The sequence below is a fragment of the Cupressus sempervirens genome, chromosome 3 (genome assembly GCF_028749045.1).
Source record: "Cupressus sempervirens isolate cs-2001-9-10 chromosome 3, ASM2874904v1, whole genome shotgun sequence".
In the NCBI taxonomy this organism is placed as follows: domain Eukaryota; kingdom Viridiplantae; phylum Streptophyta; class Pinopsida; order Cupressales; family Cupressaceae; genus Cupressus; species Cupressus sempervirens.
In genome coordinates this window covers 462,508,806-462,526,456 of record NC_143120.1, presented here as the reverse complement: position 1 = coordinate 462,526,456, position 17,651 = coordinate 462,508,806, and the positions used below count along the sequence as shown (strand labels likewise).

The following is a 17,651-nucleotide window of genomic DNA, read 5'->3' as shown; positions in this document are numbered from 1 at the left end:
CATAAGTATTTCAAAGGAAGACCAAATAGTTGAAAGTATTAAAAGGAAATTAATCACATTTAACACCTACAAATGACTGGTACGATTTTTGACTTGCATAGAACAATAACAGCCACTTAAAGACACCTAACAAGACAAACCTTAAAGGTTTTAGGATAACACTTATAAGAAATATCAACCATTAATTCTGCATACAAGAAATGACACCAAAAATAGATCTCCAATGATCAATATATTCCTTCAAGGTTCTAAAAAATACAATTTTAATCTGAGACAATACTAAAAACACGGTGAAAATAACCTCGAAGGCCTCTGCTCAATGCTGCATACCTTTTTACAAGTGATAGAATATATCAAAAACCCTCCTTTCAACTGCCAATAAATAACCCTAAAATGAGGAACCACCTTGGGTCGAAATCATGGGAAAGCCTTCAAAAGAGGAGTCAATCCTTATCAAAAACAATGATTCACTGCCTGATAACTGCACAAAGTCATAATAGCACCCATGCCTCACTCATAACCACCCATGAAACGCTCTAACAAACCATAAAGACTCCAAAAATACCTAGTCAAAATCCAGATTTGACCTTGTAATTCCTAAAAAGATTCAAAACATCTCCTACAGCAACTCAACTTGAATCAGGATACTAAGCCTTCTCATGAAATATCTATAACCTCCAAGACCAAGTACTTATAACACATGTTAAATTATTACTTTTTCTCCATTTGCATTTAATAGAATAACAAACGTATTAAATGGTTTATAAAAATACCATTAAATACATTGTTTTGCAATATAACCTTTATGCAAATCACTTAACACCCCTTTTTGCTTTAACACTTAACATTTAACAGTACGACATTTTTGCTTCTTGAAGGGGTTAGATGGTTGAGTCTTGTATTGTACTTTGCTCATGTGTTGGTAGATGTTATTAGCTTGTTCTGTGTGTGATTAGGTAGGTTGTTAAATCCATTTCATTTCCTTTTTGTAAATATTTTGGTTTTTGCTTAGTTGTTGTCCTGAAACCAGGCAGTTTGGGAAAATGGAGTCTTAACTCCCCTTTCCACCGTGGCAATGGTACAGTCTCTTGGAATGTGTGAGAAGACTCCTTGTACTATAGGAATGCAAAAGCTTGGGCCCTAGAAAGAAAGTTTGGCCAAGTTTCAGTGATGCCCTAGACAAGCCAAGTGAGCATGGTCAGGGATCACAGAGTTTGCAACAGCAGATGAGAGGATTGAATGCAATGAAGGCTTCAATCCAAGTGGATAGAGAGGACATGAGAGTGCAGAAGCTCTGTGCCAAAGGAGACCTCCTAGTGACATGTTATAATTAGGATTTGAACAAACCCTAGGGATTTCTATCAGTGAATTAACAAACCCTTGATTTTAGGCTTAAAATCAGCATTCCATTGTACGGATAGGATGGGGAATTGAGACTAGGCGAATCTTACAGGTCTCCCAAAAGGGTATCTAGATATGAAGTTAGTTTGCCACCTCTTTAAGACTTTTTCTGAGTTAAGTAGGAAAAAGTGAGTTTGGAGGCCTAATTCCTTGCACCCCTTTTAGGCCTAAATTGGAGCAGTTTCTTGGAATCGATATAGATTTTAATGGATTTTTTATGGTTGAGTGTTGTAATGGCCTCAAAACCCTAGGGACAATCCTCCCCCTTCATGTGAAGTAGATTGTGGCCATATGTGGGTATTTGGTATAGGTGAGCCATTAGAGCATCTAAGGAGCATTGCTAGAATGAAGCTAGGTTCTACATTGGTCTGGACAAGTTGAAAGGAGAAAGGATTGGAGTTGTGATCCTTCCAAGTTAGGGTTAGTGCAAGAACCTTGTTAGGCTAGAGAAGAGGCCTAGAGAGAACTCTAAGAGAAGTTAAGGTTAAGGAGCAAGACTTGTTCTTACATCAGAGTGGTATCAGAGCCCCAAAAGATTTGGAATTGTGGATAGATGTTTCAGACTACAGAAGATTCAGTAGGTGAACCAAACATGGTGACTAATGCCGAGTTAGCCAAGGAGATGGGTGAGAAAAAGGAGAAAAGAAAAATCCTTGAAGAAGCCCTAGAAGAAATGAAGACTAAGCTAGAAGAAGTTGTTGAAGCAGCCAAGAGTAAAGATGAAGGTTGGAGGAAGCAATGAAAAAAGTAAGGCAAAGGTTGATGAGGAGGACATCATACCTGAACCAGACCCTCTATTGAATGAAGAGCCATTCTTGAAGGCCATCAAAGCACTAAGAGGAAAAGCCCTAGAGGGAATTCCATTGTTTAATGGAAGGATGGACACTGATACAATGATGGAATGGATTGAGGGGATGGAGAACCATTTTGAATGTGAAGGTGTCACAAAGGCACAAAGGGTGAAGGTTGCCAAATCAAGACTTAGAGGATCAGCATTGACATGGTGAAAATACTTGCAGGATGAAAGGGTCAATATGGGCAAGAAGCCTATAGCTAACTGGAATGCCATGGTGATCAAAGTGAAAAAGAACTATCTGCCAGAAGATTATGATGTACAAATACATAGTAAGAGGCAAAGTCTGAAGCAAAAGGACTTGGATGTGGCCTCTTATATAGAGGAATTCCAAAAACTATGCCTAAGGTCCAAGATCCAGGAAGAGGAACCTGTTAAGGTAGCCAGATACTTGGGTGGGCTTAAATGGAGCATCCAAAAGGAGCTAAGCCTATGGACCCCTACAACTGTTCAATAGTGTCATCAATTGGCACTTAAGGTGGAGGAGAAGAACAGGAAGAAAGGTGACTCAAACTTCAAAGGTAGAGGTAGAGGAAGAAACCAAAGAGGGCATAGAGGTGGATACCAAGGCAAAGGCAATGATTAGAGAAATCAAGGTGAGTCCAAACTGGCAGAGCAAGGCAGTCAAACTACTCCAAGGGGAGGTTATTCAAGAGGAAGAAGCAATCAAGGAGGCTCAAATGGAGGAAGAGGTACAGGTAGGAGCAACTCATATTTTGCAATCATGAATTGTTATACTTGTGACCAATTGGACCACCCTACCTATAGATGTCCTCATTAGCCTACTTCTTCAAGTATTGATGATAGAGTTGCCTATGCTCAAGAGGACTCCATGAGTTCTAAGGTATTTGAGGTGGATCATATTGAGTCAGAGAGAGGAGAGAACTTAATGTTCAAGAGAGTGTTGATCAGACAACCAGTTAAGGATGAACCCAAGCATAAGAGGACCTTGTTCAAAATTAGGTGCAAAATTTTGGGCAAGGTGTGCAAGGTGATTGTGGATTTAGGCTCCATAGACAACATCATATCAAAGGAAGCAGTGGAGAAGCTCAAGTTAAAGAAGGTACCCCGTGTTAAGCCATACAAGGTTACATGGTTGAACAAAGGACAGAGTGTGTTGGTGAATGAGCAAACTCTAGTTGAGTTTTCAATTGCAGGTTACAAGGACAAATTACTTTGTCACATATTGCCTATGGATGCATGCCATCTACTATTGGGCAGACCTTGGCAATATGACAGAGGTGTTGTCTATGATGTGAAGGAAAATTCTATTTCTTTCAAGAAGGATGGGAGAACTTTCAAGATTCAATCCTTATTGGAGAAGGATGAATCGCAGTCTAAAACACTTGGTGTGTTGTTGAGTAGTGGGAAGGAGTTCATCAAGGCTCTTAAGCCTAAGGATGAAGAGAAAACTAAACCGCAACCTTTACCCACTGAGATCCAAGAGATGCTTGAGAAATATAAGGACATAGTGAGTGATGGTACACTTGCAACTTTACCTCCAAGGAGAGTGATAAGTCATTAGAGTGACTTTGTACCTGGTGCTTCATTGCCTAATAAGGCAGCCTACCCTAGATCAAAACAAAGAGGTAGCTAGCCAAGTGCAAGAACTCCTAGATCAGGCTCTGATAAAGAAGAGCTCCAGTCCTTGTGCAATGCTAATAGTTTTGGCATCCAAGAAAGGAGGAAAATGGAGGCTTTGTACAGATTCAAGAGCCAATAACAAGATCACTATAAGGTATAGGTTTCCCATACCTAGGATTGAAGACTTGATGGATTGTCTTGGAGGAGCTCAATACTTCACCAAGTCGGACCTCAAAAGTGGTTACCATCAGATAAGGATAGAGGAAGGTGATGAGTGGAAGACAACTTTTAAAACCATAGATGGATTATATGAGTGGCTTGTGATGCCATTTGGGCTCTCAAATGCTCCTAGCACATTCATGAGACTCATGAATGAAGTGTTGAAGGATTACACTGGAAGGTTTGTGGTGGTGTATCTTGATGATATATTCATCTTCACCAAGACAAGAGAAGAACACCTAAAGCATGTGGAAATGGTGCTAAGGAAGTTGCATGAGGAGAAATTGGCAATCAATTCGGAAGTTGCATGAGGAGAAGTTGCAGCTATCCTAAACTGGCCACCACTTACTACAGCAACAGAGGTAAGAAGTTTCCATCGGTTTAGCTCAGTTTTATAGGAAATTCATCAGGAATTTCAATGGTATTTGTGCACCATTACTAGATACCATTAAGGGGGGAGTGAAAGCTAACTTTAGGTGGACTCCTGAAGTAGAAAATGCATTTGAAAAGTTGAAAGAACAAGTAGCCACACAACCTATCCTTAAACTACCTAATTTTGAGAAATTGTTTACCCTAGAATGTGATGCAAATGGAATGGCAGTTGGGGGTGTGTTGAGTCAAGAAGGTAGGCCAGTAGCCTTCTTCAGTGAGAAACTATGTGAAGCTAAGAAGAAGTACTCCTCTTATGATGGGGAATTGTATGCCTTGGTTCAGTTTCTTAGGAAATGGAGGCATTACCTTCTACCCAAGGAGTTTGTGGTGTTTACCGGCAACCAAGCCCTTAGCTACATCAATACCCAAGAAAAGTTAAGCAATAGACATTTGAAGTGGATGGAATATCTTCAAGCATTCACATTCACCATCAAGCATAAGAAAGGGCAGATGAACAAGGTTGCAGATGCACTAAGCAAGAGGATGTTGACCATCCAAGAAGTTCAACTCCATAGCATTGGTATAGAGAGTTTCAAGGATCTCTACAAAGGATGATGAAGACTTTGCTGAGGCTTAAAAGATATGCTCTGAGTTTCAAAATCATTTTCATAGCTTTTTTCTAATTATACCTTGCAAAGTGGACTATTGTTTAAGGGTAACAAGTTATGTGTTCCTACGGGTTCTATGAGAGAGAACCTTATCCAAGAGGAGCATAATGGAAGCCTAAGAGGGCATTTTGGCATCAACAAGACCCTAGAGTTCGTCCAAAGGTTCTACTATTGGCCAAAGTTATCAAGGTATGTGACAAGATATGTTCAACAGTGTGTAGTGTGCATGAAGGCAAAGGGAGGAGCTAGTAATGCAGGTTTGTACCAACCTTTACCAGTCCCTAACAGGCCATGGGAGTGTGTTCGCATGGACTTCATTGTGGGGCTACCTAAGACAAAACGGGGTTGTGATAGCATCTATGTTTTGGTGGATAGATTTAGCAAGATGGGCCACTTCATACCCTGTAAGACTACCCACGATGCTAGCCATATAGTACATTTGTTTTCTAAGGAGATTGTGAGGATCTGTGGACTACCCCTAAGCATTGTGTCAGATAGGGATGTCAAATTTATGAGACATTTTTGGAAAACCTTGTGGAGTATAACCTATCTTTTGGATCAGCTTACCATCCTCAGACTGATGGTCAAACTGAGGTGGTCAATAAGACATTAGGAAACTTGTTAAGGTGCCTAAGGAATATGGTCAAACATGGGATGTAATTATTCCTCAAGCAAAATATGCATATAATGACAGTATAAACAGGACAACTAGTAGAAGTCCATTTGAGATTGTTTATGGGATGCATCCAATGCGTGTGTGTGAACTTAGGGACCTTGGAGCTAGGGAATACAGGAGTGGACAGGCTGAAGACTTCACTCAAACCATGAAGAGATTCAAGAACAGGTGAAGAAGACTATACAAGAATCTACACAAAAATTGAAAGCTAAAGTGGATAAGAAGAGTAAAGATGTTCAGTTTACAGTAGGTGACTATGTCATGGTACATTTGAACAAGTCTAGATTGCAGAGAAGAGTACCTACCAAACTACAGATGAAGAGAGTGGGACCCTGCAAGATCATGGCTAAATATGGAGCCAATGCATACAAGGTGGATCTGCCTAGTGACATGAACATCTCACTAGTCTTCAATGTTGCAGACCTAACCAAGTTTAAGGGGCCTTTAAATGAAGTAGATGTGAACATAAAGGAGGTCAGCAAGGATGTGGCTTAAAATCAGCCACATCCTGGTGACATGTTATAATGGGGATTTGAACAAAACCTAGAAATTCCTATCAGCAAATTAGCAAACCAATTGAGACCAAGTGAATCTTAAAGGTCTCCCAAAAGGGTATCTGGATATGAAGTTAGTTTGCCACCTCTTTAACTTTTTTTTTTTAGTTAAGTGGGAAAAAGTGAGTTTGGAAGCCTAATTCCTGTAGGCCTTTTAGGCCTAAATTGGAGCAGTTTCTTGCAATCGATATAGATTTTAATGGATTTTTGATGGGTGAGTGTTGTAATGGCCCCAAAACCCTAGGAACAATCCTCTCCCTTCATGTGAAGTAGATTGTGGCCATATGTGGGTATTTGGTATAGGTGAGCCATTAGAGCATCTAAGGAGAATTGCTAGAATGAAGCTAGGTTCTACATTGGTGTGGACAAGTTGAAAGGAGAAAGGATTGGAGTTGTGATCCTTCCAAGTTAGGGTTAGTGCAAGAATCCTATTAGGCTAGAGAAGAGGCCTAGAGAGAACCCTAGGATAAGTTAGGGTTAAGGAGCAAGACTTGTTCTTACATCATAAACTTGGTATGACAAATTTGCAAATGCATTTGTAAATTTATATTTATTCATGAATATTGAAAATTAGATTATTTGCAAACTTATAAGATGAAAGGTGACGATCTTTCATATGTGTTTAAGGTCACTATTGTAAGGTGACAATCTTATTAGTAGTTGACCAACATTCTGACAATTGTTAAGCGAACTTAACCTCATACCAATTGATAATGCTAGATGACCCTGAGTGGGGGGGTGAATGGGTGTAATCACAAAGCTATAAACTTTCACCAATAACTTCCACAATAACAACATGCAATGGAAACAACAATTTAGAAGTGAAGTAAATCAAACGTGCACACATGCAACAAGATATCCCCAATATTTTTCACATGGAAACCCTTGATCAAAGGGAAAAACCATGGTGAGAATTAGTACCCACAAATCTCACTACTGCAGCAATAAGTTTTCCCTATTAGGACCAATTACATCCACCTAGTTAAGGGCATACTCTTTTAAGAGTATTTTAGCTTGGTTAAGAGCTATTACAAATACCTATAAGGATCTACTTGATTAAGGGATTTCAAACTCCTTTTGAGAGTCACCTTGTTGGATGATTTGTGCTTCGGAGATCTTAGGTATATGCTCACCTTGTTAGGAGTGCCCTGATTAAGGGATTTTGCTTGCTAATCTGTTAGAATCATCAAGTGAGAAGTGATCGAATGATTACACTTAATGCATGATAGATCCAATGTAATAACCCTATCCAGATATAACCTTGACAAACACCAATTTCTTCACTATATAATTGTTTGACATTTCATCAAACACTTGGCAAGCCAGCTATGATAGATCAAATATGTTGTTTTATGGTGGTCTTGTCTTCTTCTTCTTTTTTAAAGTTCTTTGCACATAGGCATGAAATGAAAATTCTGAAAATGGAATTTAACTCACACTAGTTGTGGAAAATTGAATGTTTACAATTCACTTAATCAGCAAAAAATAAATGCTTATAAGGAAATTTGTAATTAAAATTGAAGAACCTATTTACAATTGATTCCCTTCAAATGCCACAACTATCTTCCAATGTTGCCGCCCTAGTAAGATTCATAATGGATGCTTAAAAACCAAACAGCAGGCTACATTTCGAATAAACACAGTCACCCAGAGTGGTGTCAAAATACAACAGCCCAATAGGGAAAATCAATCCTCCCAAGAAGCAATTCGGTCCCCTCCAATAATAAGCCCAAGTGTGTAATAGCTCAAATGCCCAATAGTAGATAACATTGGCAACCAAAACCTATTAAGTCCAACGCCTAGTATGCAAGTTTGAAACTCCTAACTCCTAACTAGGCATTTAGGCATCTGGAATGCATATAATCCAACACCAAGTTGTAGACCCAAACACCACCATATAGCAAGGAAGAAACCACACCACACAGAAGATATTCATGGCACCTAAGTCATTACATCAGCTTATAGATTCTCCACTAAATTCTTCACTTCTCCCAACCACAAGAAACACCGTAAGGGAGATACAATAACTATTTAGAATATAAATAAAATCACTACACCTCAACATTGATTTTGAAACTCCAGCTTAATCTCAAATCTCTAGATCAAACCCTTATACCTCAACAAAGGAAATGAAAATCACAAACTCAGAAACCCTCACAAAGCAACAAAGCAAAATAGACAATTGGATGATCAATTCTCATAATGGAAGCCATATTTATAATCTTCATTGTGCAACTTAGCTTCAACTACACACCTTTCACTTAAAAGCCTTTTTGCTTTATACTTATGCATATAATATAAATTATTAATTTCCTTTTGGCTCCCAAAAAATGAATTTTCCAACCATATCATGATATTTTGACACACAAGGTCATTGTTTCTTGTGCCGAAGATTTAAAACTTTTCAACTCAGTTCCAACAAGCTATGACACTAAGGTGGCCAACATACAATACCAAAAAAAATATAAACCTCGCATATTTAGTTGAATAATAATAAGAATTCACTTGTCTTGTGAAAATAACTGAAGAAGAGCCAATAGTGGCATGTTGTGATGGTTAAGTTGTTGCGTTGTTATCCTTGACATCAAGGTTCAAATCTCATGGGGATGAGGTCCCCTGTTTGTGGCCTCACTGGTTCATAGCTCCAAGTCAAAGTGCTTACCCCTCTTTTACAAAAAAAAAAAAAAAAAAAAAAAAAAAAGAAAATAACTGAAGAAGCATCAAAATCGATATCTAACAACACAAGAGTGATAATGATGAAGAAAAACAATGAATGAACTTGATGGGGTGACTTACTAAAAATTAACACTCCATCCAAGATTCTTGGATCCCAACCTAGAAGCCAAAATTAAAAACTAAGAGCATCACTCAAATCCTCTAACTCAACTAAGATCACTGAAACCAACTGTTAACTTACTAAAAACAGTAAGTCCCTCAAAATGGACCTAAAACTCACCATAGGCCACTAGAAAGCCTAATAACTCCACAACTAAGACCCTGAAATCCCACAGTCATCACATGAGGGTCGCAACGATGAATTGACAAAGTCAATTGCAAGAACCTTCTAAAAATGGGGACATTACAGTCCTCCCTTCCTAAGATTGCTTGACCCCAAGCAATCCCAGAGCAAAAAAGATATCACAGTATGTCGGGATCCCAAGGGTAAAACTGTGTGATATACATGTTGTGCACAACCGACTCCTATAGCACCAATACCCAAATAACTAACATCAATAACAAAATCCTCTGAAACCCAACTGCAGGCACTAATGGAGAAAACGGCTCAATGGAACTCAACCCAACTGAAACACCAACTCTGTCAACACCTGAGTCTCCATCAAACTGATACTCACACCCAACTGCACTGTGGAGATGGTAACAACCATAGGTACCTGAAACACTACCACCAACTCCAACCTCTGTGAAACTGTCCTAGGTGTGTGGGTACCACAAGTGATCTAACTAGCAACTGCTGATCCCATCTGCAAAAGATGGTGCTAACCCATCCCATAATGGATCGTATGAAACTGGAGCCAACCTACACTGACGTGTAACCGAATTCTCTACTAGTGGGTCAAAAGTGAAATGAGCACTCCCCATTGTGTAATGTCGGTGAAAAGCTCCAATCTCTGTCAAAGGCTCATCAAAACCAAACCGGGAATCAGGAGAGGCTCCAATCTCTGACTTCAAACTATTGGTCAACCAGGTTCCTGGGCAACCCTCTCAGTAAAACTGACAAAAAATCCCTTGGGGAAGCATTGTAGTCAAGGTCTCTACAATCTTTACCACTAAAAGTGTATAACACAAGAGCCCCGAATGAGAGTACCCTCAGATGCTCTATATGGTCCCTCTCGTGAATCTGCACTCTCAAGTAAGTACTCAATGAATGACTTAGTGTAGTAGAAATTATATGTAGAGGTGTTAACCTCCTCCCCTGCAATCCATAGTTGATCCCTTTGAAATCATGGCACTACTAACTGTTCGATGCTAGCTATTGTATGAGATGAAACAATAGATTTGCTCCTGGTAGAAGGAAACAAATCTCCATAAGAGCACATTCCCACATCAAATGTTATCCTGCCCAAGTCCTGTGAAGGAGATGGAATGGTGTCAGGAACTAATGCACAACCCTCTGAAGAATCCACCACTACCATGCTAATCACTAGAGAACCTCAAGCTCATGCTTGAGCTCAACCACCTCCTCCTCTTTCCTAACAATGTCTCATAACATGTACTCCCCCACTCTAGAAGGTAATCCCTATCAACAACTAACTATGAATAATAATGCTTCACAATCTTGACAGCCTCTTAAAGCGTGTGAACCTCTGCTAGGGAAATACTATTATCATTGTGCTCATTTGACATAGGAGCACCCCAACCAAATGCGGCTAACATCTGACGAATAACATCATAATGCTCAAACGTTGAAGAGATGTCACTATCACTCACCTTCAGTTAACTAATCACATGTTGTCTTTGTAACCCCTGACTCCTATGCAAGCTCTCTGCCTCACTAACTACACTGTGATAGGAGATTGAATCTAAACCACTCACCCCATGATCGCTAGCATCGTATATGCTCTCATCCTTGCACACATCAATAATCAAGGTACAACTATTTGGTACCTTTACCAACTCCTCATCCATAGTAAGTAGAAGCCCCTACAGTATCAAACTCCTCGCATGTCTCAGCTTTCCCCTCAATAGTAAGTCCCTACAAACATCGATCCTAGGACCCAACCAAGAACTCCTCGAAATCATCACCTAACATCTAGCAAGGAATATCAGGTCCACAACAACTCATAGCATCCTCAAATGAGTCATCAAGGGTATCCATACTATTTGTATCCACAACTCCTCTAAACATCCACTGTTGTCACCTGACCCTACATATATTACTCAATTTCATGTTGTCAATAAATAATGCCAAAGCCTAAACCAACCTTCGTTGACTCTGTCGTAACACCCAGATCACTAACATCACAACTAGGTGATTCCATACATGCATCAGTCCCACTTGAAGAAGACACTTCCTTCTGCATTGAATCATTATTATGATTGCTATCATAGACATCAGTGCTCACACTTTCTGCATAGCCTCTAATAAAAATTCGCTCCTTAAGAGAGTCTGAACGATCAGTGGTAACAACTACCTCAATAGCCTCTACACTATCTGCAACATAAATTCTAGAATCCTCAACTTGCTAAAGCTCAGTGTTGTCCACCAATGACACTAACACATGTACATGTCTCTGTGTGGAAAGTTCACCATCAAGGCTACGGATAGGACTAGTGAGTGTCATAATAAATACAAGTACATCTGCATCATTAACACCTGTCTGGGAAAACTCAAGCCTTCTTCCCTGCATCCTTGGTGCCAGTCAGTTAAAAGTGGAAACAATGTACCTCGCTGCCCTATCAACTATCACCAAATCCAACAGCCTCGTCTCCAGCTTTTTATGATGTAGCTTAAGCCTTTCAATGCTCTCCCTAAAATAATTTATTTTCTCACTATTTTCCACACTACTCCTGCGGCTCCCAAAAACTACTCGTTCTCTTGTGTTTGTCCATAGCTAGGAAAATGCTAGAGTGTTGGTTACTCCGAAAACAACAACAGATCCAAAATAACAAATATCTTTCCTACCCTACAGGATGGCAGCAAACCGCTCTGCAACCACCATAATAACCCTGTCTAGATATAACCTCAACAAACACCAATTTCTTCACTATTTACTTGTTTGACATTTTGTCAAACACTTTTGTCAAACACTTGGCAAGCATGCTCTTATATAGATCAAATATGTTGTTTTTGGGTGGTACCGTCTTTTTTTTTGTAGTTCTTGGCACATATGCATGAAATGAAAATTTTGAATTGAAATAAAATTCTGAAAATGCAATTTAACTCAAAGCAGTTCTGGAAAACTGAATGTTTACAATTTGCTTGATCAGCAAAAACAAATGCTTGTGAGATAAGGAAATCTGTAATTAAAATTTAAGAACCTGTTTACAATTGATTCCCTTCAAATGCCACAACTATCTTCCAATATTGCCACCCTGGTAAGATTCAGAATGGACACTTAAAAACCAAACAGCAGGCTGCGTTAGGAAGCAACAAAATCACCCAGAGTGGGGTCAAAATACAACAGCCTGATATGCAAATCAGTCCTCCCAAGAAGCAATTCGGTCCCCTCCAATAATATGCTCAGGTCTGCAATAATATAGACACCCAATAGCAGATAACACTTGCACCCAGAATCTATGAAGTCCAATTTCTGGTATGCAGATTTGAAACTCCTAACACCAACTACTCCCAAATCCAATAGACTTGAAGTTTAGGCGTCTGGAATGCATATAATTGAATACCAAGTTGCAGACCCAAACACCACCATATAGCAAGGAAGAAACCATACCACACAGAAGATATTCATGGTGTCTAAATCATTACTTCAGCTTATAGATTCTCCACTGAATTCGTTCCTTCTCTCAACCACAAGAAACATAGTAAGGAAGATACAGTAATTATTGAGAATATAAACAAAATCACTATACCTCAGCAGGGATTTCAAAACTCCAGCTTAATCTCAAATCTCCAGATCAAACCCTTAAACCTCAGAAAGGGAATTGAAAATCAGAAACTGTGAAACCCTCACAAAGCAACAAAGCAAAATAGACAATTGGATGACCAATTCTCAAAATGGGAGCTATATGTATAATCTCCATTGTGCAACTTAGCTTCAACTACACACCTTTCACTTAAAAGCCGTTTTGCTTTACACTTAAGCACATAATATAATTTATTAATTTCCTTTTGGCTCCCAAAACACAACCTTCCCAGCCATATCATGATAAATTGACACATGAGGTCATTGTTTCTTGTACCCAAGATTTAAAACTTTTCAACTAAGTTCCAATGAGCTACAATACTAAGGTGGCCAACATACAATACTAACAAAAATAGCAACCTCAGCTTATTTAGTTGAAATAATAATAATTCACGCGTCTTGAGAGAATGACTGAAGAAGCATCAAAATCGCAATCTGACAACACAGGAGTGATCCTGATGAAGAAAAACGATGAATGAACCTGTCAAGGTGACTTACCAAAAATAGATGTTTCCTCCAAGATTCTTGGAGCCCAAACTAGAAGCCAAAAATAAAAACTAAGAGCATCACTCAAGTCCTCTAACTCAGTTGAACTCATCGGAACCAACAGTTGACTTACTTAAAACAATGCCCCTCAAAGCGGAGCCATCTCACCATAGGCCACTGGAAAGTCTAATAACTCCACAATTGAGACCCTCAAATCCCACTGTCAACTCACGAGGGTTGTAATGATGAACTTGTTAGAAAGTAAAGTCCACCAAGATAACTTGGGGGGTGAAGGGGGGGTGAATAAGTTATGCAATCAAAACAACTTTTGTTATCCTTATTAAATCTGAAACATGTAATCAATAAGTGCAATAACCACAAGAAGATAACCATACACAATAACACCGGATTTGTTAACTAGGGAAACCCTTGATTAGAGGGAAAACCTTGGTGGAGATGGTACCCACAAAATGATGTACTAATATATAAGTTCCTTGTAAGAGGATGGACCTTGTTAGGAGTCAATGAAATACATTCACTACTTCTTAGTCCCTATTAGGAGACTTTGAATCCCTATGAGGAGATTCCAACACTATTAAAAGTTGTGGAAGGAAAAACGACCCACTTTCCAAATAGCTTCAGGGGCAAGACAACCGAACTCATTGTCCAACTAGCCTCTGTATTATTCCTTTCAGAACAATACCAAAATATCAATTGTCCACTAGCACCCTCTGCCAAATATAATTTCTTTGCTAATTTACTGTGCCTCTACTGCACCAAATACTTCTCAGATCTCAATACTAGATCCGCAAACTCACATCATACTACTAACTCACATGTAATTTGCACTTACATATCACATTCGTACATTCCACATCTTTTAATCACAAGGAAAATAACTTTCCTTTATACCAAGTCCTCAAATTAATTCATTGAGTCGGCCTTGAGGCTTTCTCAATTTACAATTACAATAGAACCACATTAAGATATAACAATACACGTTACATTACATCTTTTCATAATTACATAACACTATCAGCTCAGAGTCTTCACAAGTTTTCACACGTGTAACCTCGGACTTCGCACACTCACTGACGTCATCATCGTGGTGTCTTCTACCTCTGTCTAATTGTGCTCAACTAGATTCTATCCCTATTAGGAGATGTAATCTGATTACCAAAATGACAAAAACCACTTCTTAGGAACTCTGTTGGTATACTATCTTCTGTAAATCTCGAATAACTATCACCAATCTTCAACTTTATGCATGCGCTCTTAACCACGACATCAGGATACTCTGTAGAACATGCCCTAAACTATGCTTGACCTCATCTTCAATCCTTTAATCATACCATCTCAATCTCTATCTGTTACTCTGCCAGTCTTCACAGAATAACCAATATGTTGACATCAACAAAAAACACTATCATGAATGCAACATATGATCATACTAACAATCTCCCACATGCTCCAGCAATGCTAGAATACTCCGCCATAGGAATATCATCAGCATTCATGCTAACAGAACAGACTAAGCCAACTGCAGGAACCTGCTCAAAATTGGGACATTACAGATTTGTGCTTTGGACTTGTTAGGATCTCGCTGACCTTGTTAGGAGTGACCCAGTCAAGGGATTTCGCTTGCCAATCTATTAGAATCATCAAGTGGAAAATGATCTGATATTTGCACTTAATGCATGACAAATCCAATGTATCTTTGATCAATGCTTTGCTCTGAAGAGCACTAAAACACACTTCTTCACATCTAAACTATCATTGCACCAACATTTACCACAACACAATCTTTCATCTCAGGCAATTCAAATTCCATGTGCAAGCGTCAATTCATCAAATTTTGTGCCATGGTATTGGCCCAACACAATTTTCTAGGTAACTAATCCATCCTTTGACTTTAACATTATCACATTACCAAACCTAGACAAAAACATTTTGCCGGTTGTTGTTCCTCACATTGTGACCTATTCAACACATCAAATCTTCATCTGTACAATACTTTGGTAGATGAAACACTAGAATTGCGTAGACATACCTTTGCCACACACTCTGAAACATTAAATTTGATTACCACACACTAACTGATACCAATAGTTACAATCATGCACTACATGAGATAAGCTCCCTATACCATGACATATCGCTAACCCTAGATTTATTACTCAAGGGCTCATTCAAGATGACCCTAAGTTCTAACTATGTATCCCTTTCAAGGAATTAAAGGCTCTGTAGTTTGCATGATAAAATTCTATCTCTTTCATTAAGGATGTAATCATGGAAAACCACCCACCAAGTAAGGTAAAAAAGCCAAGCAAACAAATAATTATTGTTTACCTCTCAAGGACTTATTAAACGAGACAACAAACCATGCCCAAAAGACACAGATTCGAATAACAAAAATTGTAATTCTAATTCCTTGGAAGGACTCCCATAGTTAATAATATAATAGCTTAATTGGTCATTCAACAAAAAATTAACAACCCAAATGAAAATATAACTTAAGAATTTATGAGTAAGGTACAATAATGGTAAAATTGTCATTGTAAAAAATACATAGGATAGATGCAACAAAAATATTGATCACTATGTGATTCCAATAAAAGTACCTATCAACCTGTATTAAAAATGTGTATAATAAGTTAATCTTACTATAGCCCTAAGCATTAAATTTTATTACCTTTGGACACTTTCATAACACTTATATACCCAAGTTGATCCTCACTAAATTATCATATTTCTGACATACAATTTGTATCTAATTTGCATGAGATAACCCTTTGGTAATAAAGAATAGTCAATAACAAACTAATAGCATCAACCTTTAAAGACATCTACAAATTGTATTAATTCAAAATCTGTATGAAGCTTACTATAGCCCTAAGTATTATATTTTATTACCTTTAGACACTTTCATAACGCTCATACACCCAAGTTGATCCTCACTAAATTATCATATGACTGCGACGTACCATTTGTATCTAATTTGTATGAGATAACACTATGGTAATAAAGAATAGTCAATAACAAACTAATAGCATCAGCCTTTAAAGACATCTACAAATCATATTAAACAGCCAACCACAATTGAAGTCCTATGTTGCCAATTTTGTTCCTACAACCCTTAAGTCGGGTGTACATCGGTGCAAAGTTTGGTCCTTGTCAAATTTGGTTGTAGAGCCCCAAATTTGGCCTAAAAAAGTCTGTCACAAGGACTCGAACAGACTTTCGGCAAATTTGGAGGAAATTTGTTGCCCCAACGGAAAAACTTGGGCCAACTTAGGGCTGAAAATTTTTCAACTTTCTTAGAGTGTTTTTTGGGCCAAATTTGGTCTATTTGACCCTCCAACCCCAAAAAAAGATCACTAAAAACGCCAAAAAGGTTGTTTTATGTCATTTGTGTCTTTGTTTTATATGTCATTTGTCAATTGAACTAAAACATTACTGTATGTTGTGGTGTATTTTTCTATGTTTCTTTCATATACCATAGTGGTGTATACATACATGTTATATATGATGCTGTTTTTTTCTATGTTGCTTTACTATAGCTTAGTGGTTTATTCACTTATTTGCTGCTGCATACATACATACATACATATTTTTGTACGGACAAATCCAAAATGGATTCGAACCCACCCAACAAAAAAAAAGTCAAAAAATTTTGAGCACAAATCCTAACCCGCAACATAGTCGAAGTCTAATGTGCTCCTACCCTTACTGAGAACACCTCCGTGTCAAGCAAAATGCAAAAATAGACTTGATCATACCACACTAATTGTCATATTTTTGAGACATAAAAAAATTAGCCAAAGGTAATAGGACTAATGATCCAAAGCCACTTCATTCCATTATTCATCATAATAATCACTAAAACCAACAAACCAAAGTGCACATATGAGGATCAATGTTACCTAGTACATAAGATTTCCTTAGAAATTCATCACCTTCCAATGTTGTATGTCAAGGTAATTAGCAAAATGTTCGTAGCATAAACTTGAGTATCACAAATCGCAAGCAAGCTATTTAGGTTCCAAAACTCGATATCTATTAGCTGATAGTGAAAAGTAAACAACACAAGCCTATAAATTGCACTTCAAAGGCATAATCAAAATAATGGAAATGGCATCTAAAGATGGGCTTGTTAATGATATTCTTTGTCAAAGGGTTCTGCCCCTATAAAGGGGAAAATAAAAGGATGCTGTTGGAACTGAAGTCTGAATTAGA

General features: G+C 38.3%; 1 protein-coding gene and 1 pseudogene across 1 annotated transcript in view; both read right to left on the bottom strand.

Moving 5' to 3' along the window:
- LOC149567120 (pentatricopeptide repeat-containing protein At2g03880, mitochondrial-like) overlaps positions 1-17,651 on the bottom strand; it is a 179,811-nt pseudogene that overhangs the window by 151,091 nt on the left and 11,069 nt on the right.
- Positions 1-17,651, bottom strand: part of LOC149567121 (putative inactive purple acid phosphatase 27) — a 93,022-nt gene that overhangs the window by 69,643 nt on the left and 5,728 nt on the right. The window lies entirely within an intron of this gene.